Raw genomic sequence first — 10,052 nt, 5'->3', positions numbered from 1 at the left:
TTCAAATAATCTGAATCCCTGTCAAGTTTTTATAGGACCTTTCCCTCTGAATCCCTGTCAAGTTTTTATAGGACCTTTCCCTCTTATATGCCCTATAGAAATGAGTATAGTGCCTTTCACTGGAAGAAGAATTTTGACCCATACTTTCCCATTGATCAGTTTGTTCTGGCAAAGATCTCCACCTTTTAAAAGGTTTTGGTAGAAACTAAAATTGTGCGAACTCCAAACTCCGTCTCAGAAATCCTATAATTGTGTCTCTGAACCTCACTATGACCTGATCATTGAATGCAAACCACCTGTTCCCCTTAGATGAAGAGAAGATATTGATCAGAAGGGAGGGAGTAATGTTGGAGCAAGTTTCTCTGCAAGAGAAAAAGGAGGGGGGAAACTAAAAGATAGGGTGGGATAATAACCCCCTTAAGTCAGGTAGGAAAGAGCTGTCTGGCATGAATGGCAAATGAATGGAATTATATACACAGCTGTTACTGCCACATAACTTCGGGTGCCCCTGAGATAGTTCAAAGTCAAGCAAATTTTTATGTTCATTGTAGAGAATGTTCTCATTAAGATCATCCTCTGACCCTCCTGTTAATTAATTATTAATTGAAGCCCCACCTCGTCCCACCCACCCTCACTTCCTGTCCCCTTTCCTTGCTATATTTTCCTCTGTGGCACTTATCAAAACATACTTTAATATCCATCTGTCCTTCTGTGTTAGCGTTCTTATCTGTTCGGCCCACTGGAATACCAGTCCCATGAGGGCCATGTTTATCAAGTTAACCACTGTTAAAGGTCATTTTTTGAAACAAATGGCAAATTTGCGATTCATACAAATATAAAACTAAACACGTTCAACATTTTAACTCACGAATGAGGCAAGTGGTGAAGTGGTCCAACGGGTTAAAAGGAGAAGGCCGGGAAAAGACACATTTGTAGCTCAGGAATACTGAAAGGAATGTGCAAAGGGAAGGCACAGCTAGTTTTCGTTTCACGAAAGGGAGAGACTTGCCCTACCGCCCCCTGACAGAAGTAGATTTGCTTGTTGGTAGACAAGCATTATTGTCTATAGACAAAGATTATTTTGCACTGCTATGTTATCTCCCGTTTACAGAGTTACCAAATAGCTGTCATCCAAACAGGATTAGATAACCCTGAAGGGGTGCTATGGTTAATGCATAGCTTTCCAGTGGAGCACAAAATTCTCCCTGCATCACATAGGTGCCCAGCAGAGTGCCTGGTAGAGAACTTCAGTGGGCAGCAGGAGGGCCAACATGTACCTCATTCTCCAAGCCAGAGAGTTGGCCAACGTCCCTGACGGCCCCTGTCTCATGCTATCCTGTTTCCAATCAGTCACTGTGCACTACCATTTCTCCCTTCTGCAAATGTATCTTTAGTTTTTCCACTTCTCTCCATCCCTGCTGCTACTCCCATACTGCAGGCCACTGATAATCTTCCACCTGGATTACTGGAACAGGCTCTGAATTACTCCCACCCCCAAGCCATCCTCCACCTTACCGAGGGAACATCCATTCTGTTGTGTACATCTCATCATTTTATTTCCATGATGAAAACCCATTGCCCTGAGAACAAACTCTAAAGAATTTTAAAACCTAAGGCCCTTTGCTACTGGATATCTCTACTAAAGAAGAAGAGACCAAAAAGGTTCAACACAAATCACCAAGTTAGCATAGTTGCTGGAACACCACGGATATACAGTGACTGATGCGTGAATAAGTTCATTAACTCATGAAGTTATTCAAAGCTGGTTTTAATAACTCTTCTTCCCTGTGAATGGTTTTTTCTGATAGTATAATTTATTCTACAAATAAATTTTCTTTTGCCTTTTCCATTTGTAATTCAGACATCTTTATAAAATAATAAAAATAGTCAATATTCAGAATCTATGAAAAGTCTTATCTGGAGTCTAAGGTCCTAGGGTGTTCAAATTATATAGTTAACATCTCCAGCCTGACCAAGTCTTATCTAATTATATGTCCTCTCCCCAACCCCAAGGGAGTTTCTAGCTGGAACTGCCAAAGTTGTTGCACTGGAAATTAAAAGCCAATAAAAAGTTCTATAAATGGAGAAATTGTTTCTAAATTAACTGGAGCTGGCTAGAAGTGATGGACTCTCTGAATTTACCATGACTGATGGTATTTGGCATGGATTTTCCTTTCTTTGAAAGGGTGGCTGTCATCTAAAGAAAGCTTCACAATCAAAACTGAAGGTGCAGTTTGGCTCTGTGGCTCTGTTCTATCCTACAGATAATGTTTTTGTTCTTCTTTTTGTTTTTGATTGTATGGAAGGAACAGCTTCTTAGAGTTAGTTACCATACACAAGAACTCCACAGGAAAAGGAAATTCAATTCTAAATTTATGCCCCTCACCTCAAGAGGATTAGGGGAAAATTTTTACTTCCAAGATAGATGTCCATCAACGTGAAGGATTATAGTGAAATTCAGCCATTTGCATTTAGCAAAGTAAAATCCTTAAGAAATTACAGAAAGCACTGTGGTAGGACTATTTTAAATGTAGAATTGTAAGGCTGGCTTTACAAAAACGTATTAAGCATTCCACATTGTATATCAAATCAGCACATTGTACCCCATAAATAATGCATTAAAGTGCACGGTTATGATTTAATAAAGAAATAAAAAAAGAAAAGCTGTGAAATAAATCAAGTTTGCCTTGGTATCTTGCAGTGTACCTTTCATTGCCTTATTCCCAAGGATACTTCATCCCACACTGCCTTTAGCAGATAACCAGGGTCTTTCATGTGGTATCCGTCAGAGGTCTGCCTTCCTCGAACGCTGGTTTGTCCTTGGTTTTCAATCCACCCTTGCCCCATCAAAATGAGCCCTTTGTGGGCCTTACTTTCATGTTGTGAAATATCTAATAAACGGTTTATCAATGAAGGGCAACTTACTTTTTCGATTATGCAATTCTCTTTTCAAGGACAATTATATTTTGCCATCCTTTAAATCAAGACTAATAAAAAAGGTGAATTTTCAGGCATCACTAACTGGATGCTATCTAGACGTCTAGAGTCCCTTCCCACGGTTCCTCAAAACACAACAAATAGGCCTACTCATTGGGACAACCGATGATTAACAATTACACTGTCTATACCAGACTTGCTACAAAATTGTCCCGTCATTTGCCTTGTTCTTTTAAAATCCAAGTTCATAAAAAAAATAAAAATCCTGTTAATTGAGAGTTCAGGTTAGTTAGATTCAGGTCAAGCAAGGTGCTACTCTAATAGAATTTACATAATGTGATGACTTTCATCTGTGAAAAAAAAATTTTGACTAATCAGTTCAGTTAGCCTGTAATATTGATTTAATGACCTGTTGGAATGAGTCACGCTAATTGAACTAAACTGTGCTGTTTACAAGAGCAGTTGGTAGTGAAAATAACGTGTCCTACGTCCTTCTGCCAAAGGAGACGATGCAGCTCATGTTATTAAAATTGAAAATTTTATTGTACTAAAAGCTTAAAATTACATTTTATTCAAAGCTTAAAAGTGGCTTGCATCAACTCTCTTTTGCATATACATTAATTTTGCATTTTACTTCATTTTATATATGTATGCCCTTCTAGACATCACAAGATGAGCTGATTTCAAGTGGAATTCTAGTATAATAAACAAGAAAGAGACAAAGTCTTTTTAATCTTGGTCACTCCAAAACTTAGTTTAACTTGCTATGATATTTCTCAGGGAAAGTGGTTCTTTGGCCTAATATGAAATAATATCTTGGCAGGTATTAGTTTGAGGACATACACTATTTTCTTTTAAGTATGCTGTGGGACTATTTCAGATGTAGACCAAAATGGGAGGTACATCCGTTTTGAGGTTCTAATTGTAGACATTCAAACTATGCTAAAATGCCATTTCAAACATGCTAGTTTGGCCAGAAATATAATTAGTCAACAAACTAAAGCATTAGAACATTAAGGTCATGCACCTAAAGCTTAGCAGTTTTTAATCATGTACTATTTAGCTTAAAATGTCACTCAGCCTTCCAGCCCATACCCAATCTCACTTACAAGATACTATGAAAATGCAAAATAGTGTTTTGTACATAAATTAGTAAATATTTATAATTAATCTATTCTATGCCTAGGATTTCACTACGTACTATGAGCAATACCCATATAAGACATTCCCAGCCAGGTATGGTGGGTCATGTCTGTAATCCTATCACTTTGGGAGGTTGCTGAAGGTCAGAAGTTCAAGATCAGCCTGAGCAATATTTTGAGACCCTTGTCTCCACAAAACATTTTTAAACTTTAGCCAGGTATGGTGGCATATGGCTGTAGTCCCAGTTACACAGGAGACTAAGGCAGGAAGATCACTTGAACCCAGAAGTTTGAGGTTGCAATGAACTATAATGATGTCACTGCACCCTCGCCTAGATCACAGAGCAAGACCCTATCTCAAAAAACAAAACATAACAACAACAATAAATAAAGTCCTTACCTTAAAGGAATTTGAAATCTATTTGATGACACAAGATAAATCCACATAAGCAATAAACCTCAGTATAAAACAAAGGAAACAGGAGATGGGAAAAAGGTAATGAGAGAAGGCTTTAAAGAAAAGAAGACTCTGTCCCAGTCCCCCCACTAGGTATTTACCCAGATGATCAAAAATCATTTTACAACAAAGACTTTTGCACCAGAATGTTACTGCAGCCCAATTCATAATTGCCAAGTCATGGAAGCAACCCAAATACCCATCAACCCATGAATGGATTAACAAATTGTGGTATATGTACACCACAGAATACTATGCAGCCATAAAAAAGGTGGAGACTCCACATCTTTTATGTTTACATGGATGGAGCTGGAACATATTCTTCATAGTAAAGTATCTCAAGAATGGGGAGGAAAGTATCCAATGTATTCAATACTACTATGAAATCAGTATATAATCACCTACACATTCATAGGAATGGCAAAACATCACTATAGTCCAGAAAGAAGGAGGGAAGAGGGAAGAGAGGGGAGGGGAGAGGGAACAGGATGGGGGAGGAGAGAAGGGAGGCCAGGAGGAGGGAAGGTTTTTGGGGGATCCAACCTAATGTGCATAATGCAATGATACATGTCTAAACTATTAAAATAGAGTATGAATGTTTTTACCAGAACAAATAAGTAAGCAAGGAGATGGTTATGTTAAATCAGTTAGATGTAAGCATTTCACATTGTATACCAAATCAGCACATTGTACCCCATAAATGCATTGATATACACAGTTATGATTTAATAAGGACTTTTAAAAAGATAGGAAGATACTGTATATCTTTGTAACCTATAAAGGGGAATCTGTTTGATGTGTACTATGATGGGTAATAACATTACTAATGCTTACTTTTACTGTAAAAATAAAAATTAACAAAGAACAAAAATTAAAAAAAGAAGAGAACCTTAACTTCGCCTTGAAGAAAGGCCAGATTCTTTTTCGTTTTAAATTTCAGATTAATATAAGCACATACAGTTAGGTTACATTGCTGGTGTTTATAAGGTAAAGTCTGAGTTGTAGGTGAATCCTTCACCTAGGAAGTGTGCCAGATGCCCCTACATTCTACCCATTAGGTTAGAACTTCTCATCCCCTCTCCCCTCTTCTTGAATTTAATTGTGTTTTTCTCTCATGTGGGCCTGTAGTAGTTGATCTACTAGTTTCAACATAGTATTGAGTACATGGATGCTTGTTTTTCCAATCTTGAGATATTTTACTTAGAAAAATGTTTTCCCTGTCCATCCAGTAAATACAAAAGATGCAAAGTCTCCATCTTATTTTATTTTATTTTTTATTTTATTTATTTATTTATTTATTTATTTTTTGCAGTTTTTGGCGGGGGCTGGGTTTGAACCCACCGCCTCTGGCATATGGGGCCAGCGCCTTACCCCTTTGAGCCACAGGTTCCGCCCTCCATCTTTTTTTTTTTTATAGATATTGATATGCAGAAAGGATCAAGGGGCCATGCCAAAACAAGAGAATGGCATGAGCAAAAAGCTAAGAACAAAACTGCCACGTAATGTATTTGAATGGGGAGGAAGGAGAAGAGCAATGAGCCTGGCGCCTCTGATTGTTCTATTGTCCAGCAGTGGGAAAGAGGACCACATGACCAGTACGTTTTATCTCACATGTGAGAGCATCTGCTCCTCAAGAACAGGAACTGGGTTTATTGCCTCTTTTCTTCATATTTTTAACACTTTCTTCAATGAAATACACATAATAAATACTCAATAAAGCCTGCTTGAATAAATTAATTTGATAGGCTATGACGACATACTAGAGAAATGGGCCTAACGAGGAATATCTGATATGATAATACAATGAAAAAGCAGCAGGCCAGGTTGCCATCTTTGGAAATTCTACCGTAACTGACACCGAGGAAGGCTTACAAATTCTTTACTGAGGAAGAAAAGGTACAGGATCTGCCTAACAAGCTTCCACTTGCTTTTACTCACGTGGTTTATACCGTTTCCCCCGTTAACTTTCATAGCTTGGTACTTGTCTCTACTCCTGCACATTCCATTTAAAAGTTTTCAGATCAAGGCAAAAAAGTAGCAAAACGAAAGAGCAAAAAATTGGGTATAAACTGCATACATAGGTCCATAAATATAATTCTGAGAGATTTTAATAAGTGTACCATAAAAATATGTCACAGAATCAAATAAATTTGGAAAGGCCTGCCTAGTTTATCACCTGCATGGAGATTTGCAATGCGTATTTGTATATCAAAGCATTCTGAAATGTCCTGCAGTCATCTGTTTTAAATAGCTTATGTTGTTTAATGCAAGATTTCCCGACTTAATTTTGCCACAGAAATCTATTATTGTCTGGACTACCCATCCATTATGCATCATTCTTTAGAACACTTGGGAAAACCTGTGATAGGAATACCAAGAGAGGTACTGAAAAAACCTGACTATGTCCATTTTAAATCAGCAGTTACCTGGGCCCTGTGTCATCCCAAAGAGTGTGTCTTTAAAAAAAAACAAGGATCATGACCCACAAGGATTTATCACTCCTCACTTCCACATACTTTAGTCAGTCAGATAGTCTGAACTGTCTACCAACTGGTGAAATGATCTAGGAGGCCTCAGGAATTAAATAGTTAAGTCAATCTGTGATACTTATGAACCTACTCTACATGTGGGTGTTACAATACCTAACACAATTCTGAAATTTTTCTCTTTATGGAATCTGTTAGCCTTAAGTATTTGATTATGGTCCCATAAAGATGGGCCCTAAGTGAGTGGAATATTATGTCTATGTAGATCAACTCTTGGGAACTAATAAGAAAAAATCTGATAACTGTTTTCAGACAGTACTTTATAAAATATATCACTTTTTTGTGTCTTTATATCCTCTCAGTCTCCAACCTTAAGGAATTTTTGCTAGTGCCTTTCTCTGGTAGAGTTTCAACTTGGATCAGTCAGGTTACATTTGTGGGTTAATCAGTGAATTTAATCATTCTTTACAGCTTTGCTTCCCTTGGAAAATGCATTTGACAGTTTATGAGAGGCAGCAGCATGACATGGTAATAGAATTGGACTTCTTAAAAACAGACAGATCTGGGTCCAAACTCTGGATTATCTTCTGTGACTCATGAGATTGCATGGAAAGAAGAAGGTACTATTATATTTACTACTTTATATATAAAGAAATTTACAGCAAGTGGGATGAAGAATTGGTATTCCCCTTTTCTGCGTGACCTAGAGTTATAGCATCATTCTGGATGTCAGTTGTAACTTCAAGGGAAACTTTCACAATGTCCAGAGCCCTCCTCAAATTCCTTTCGACAGGAACCCACTTAGATGGCACCAACCACTACTTCCAGATGGAAAAGGACATTTACAAAAGGAAAAGTGATGGCGTCTACATTATAAATCTGAGGAGGACCTGGAAGAAGCTTCTGTTGACAGCTTATGCTATTGTTGCCAAATGTCAGTGTCATATCCTCCAGGAATACTGGCCAGCAAGCTGTGCTGAATTTTGCTGCGGCCACTGGAGCCACTCCTATTCCAGGCAGCTTCTGTCCCAGAGCCTTCACCAGCCAGATCCAGGCAGCCATCCAGGAGCCATGTCTTCTAGTGGTTACTAACCCCAGGGCTGACCACCAGCCTCTCACGGAGGTACCTTATGTCAAGCTGCCTACCATTGCTCTGTGTTACACAGATTCTCTCTGCGGTCTGTGGACATCGCCATCCCGTGAAACAATAAGGGCGCTCTCTCAGTGATCTGATGTGGCAGATGCTGGCCCAGGAAGTTCTCCGCATGCATAGCACCACCTCCTGTGAACACCTACGAGAGGTCATGCCTGACCTCGGCTTCTACAGAGATCCTGAAGAGATTGAAAAGGGACAGCAGGCTGCTGCTGAGGAATCTCAGGGTGAACGGACTGGTCCAGCTCCTGAGTTTACTGCTGCTCAAGCCAAGGCTGCAGACTGGACAGAAGGCTGCAGGTGCCTGCTGTGCCTACTCAGCAGTTCCCTACTGAAGAGTGGAGTGCCCGGCTCCCAGTGCTCAGGCCACTGAATGGGTGGGAACAACCACTGAGTGGTCGCAAGCTATTCATCCATAAGCTCTTAAACAAGATGGAAATAAGGTTGGCAGAAAAGAAACATCATCTTCTAAAAAAAAAAAATAGGAAGAAGAAAGAGAAAAGAATAAGAATTCTCTTCTAGGGCAGTCTGCATCCAAATCTCATTGCCTTTTTCTTTTTTTTTTTTTTTTTTTAGTTTTTGGCCGGGGCTGGGTTTGAACCCACCACCTCCAGCATATGGGGCTGGCGCCCTACTCCTCTGAGGCACAGGTGCTGCCCTTCCATTACCCTTTTCCACACCTCTGCATTCCACGGCACTGCTCAGGAGCTGGTGGGAGTTACAGCTGGTAACAAAGAAACTAACCACAATAGTGAGGACAGTGTGTGTAAACAATGCAAGTCCAGCAGGTCCTCCAATGACATCATTTTGTTCAATGCCATTTGATATTATTGTTGATGAAAGGAAAAAAATCTACCCCAGGCAAGGCCAGTGACCACATGGACTTTGCTTGTTCTCCCCATGTCTGTGTGGGTTTTCCTCCCCCATCCCAAAGCTGTGTCCATTAGCTGAATTGGTGTGTCTCCACGTCCTAGTCTGAGTGTCGACCTTCCTATGCATGTACACTGCTACGCAATGGCGTCCTGTCCAGAGCCATTTCTGCCTGTCACCCTGAGGTGCCAAGACAGGCTCCAGCCACCTGCAACTCTGAACTAGAAAAAATACTCATTTTACTCATTTTCACTAATCTTTCTAACTGGTATGTGTAACTCACATTTATTTCAATGTTTAATATTAGAAGTGTTTTTACAGTAAAAAGAAACTTTTTTGATTAAATCATAGCCGTGTACATTAATGCAATCATGGGGTACAATGCGCTGTTTTATATACAACTTAAAATATTTTCATCAAACTGGTTAACGTAGCCTTCATGGCATTTTCTTAGTTATTGTGTTTAGACATTTATATTCTACACCTAGTAAATTTCACATGTACCGGTAGGGGACGCCAAGAGCCAGACGACCTCTGACCAAGATGATTTGCAACTGCGGAGTGGACCCTCGGGCAATTCATCCGCAGGTGCTCCTTGCGGAGATCCTTAGGCACTTAGTCATTGTTTAATACTCCCCTTACCTGTCTTGTACTATTTCAACAAAAGGCTAGTGCGGAGGTTGCTCGGGGCTACCCTGCAATCAAGGCTAGCCTGCCTCCTACAAACTTGTACTTCTAATTCACATCTCGCCTGATTCCTTCCTGCAGCGATGGAGACCAGGGTCATAGGGGCCCTAGGGGCTAGGACATGTACTCTTGTAAGATGCACTGTAGGTGTGGTCCCACCAATTTATTTTAATATACAGATTTTTACTTTGGTTGGTCTGTCATTGATTGCTATGCATGTGTACCCATCCAGTTTGCCTTGCTGCATATTTATTTTCCAACATGGAGCAATCTTCAACAAGACGTGATTAACCTGAACTGCTTATTCTTAAACAGCACAA

General features: G+C 39.6%; 1 pseudogene; it reads left to right on the top strand.

Annotated features, from left to right (window-relative positions):
• The first annotated feature begins 7,781 nt into the window (after window positions 1-7,781).
• On the top strand, window positions 7,782-8,594 carry LOC100962121 (annotated as a pseudogene).
• The last annotated feature ends 1,458 nt before the right edge of the window (window positions 8,595-10,052 follow it).

Source organism: Otolemur garnettii, unplaced genomic scaffold, assembly GCF_000181295.1.
Source record: "Otolemur garnettii isolate 467f Iridium unplaced genomic scaffold, OtoGar3 scaffold00201, whole genome shotgun sequence".
NCBI classification, from domain to species: Eukaryota; Metazoa; Chordata; class Mammalia; order Primates; family Galagidae; genus Otolemur; species Otolemur garnettii.
Note: the sequence above shows the minus strand (reverse complement) of the source record. Positions and strands in the feature narration are given on the sequence as shown.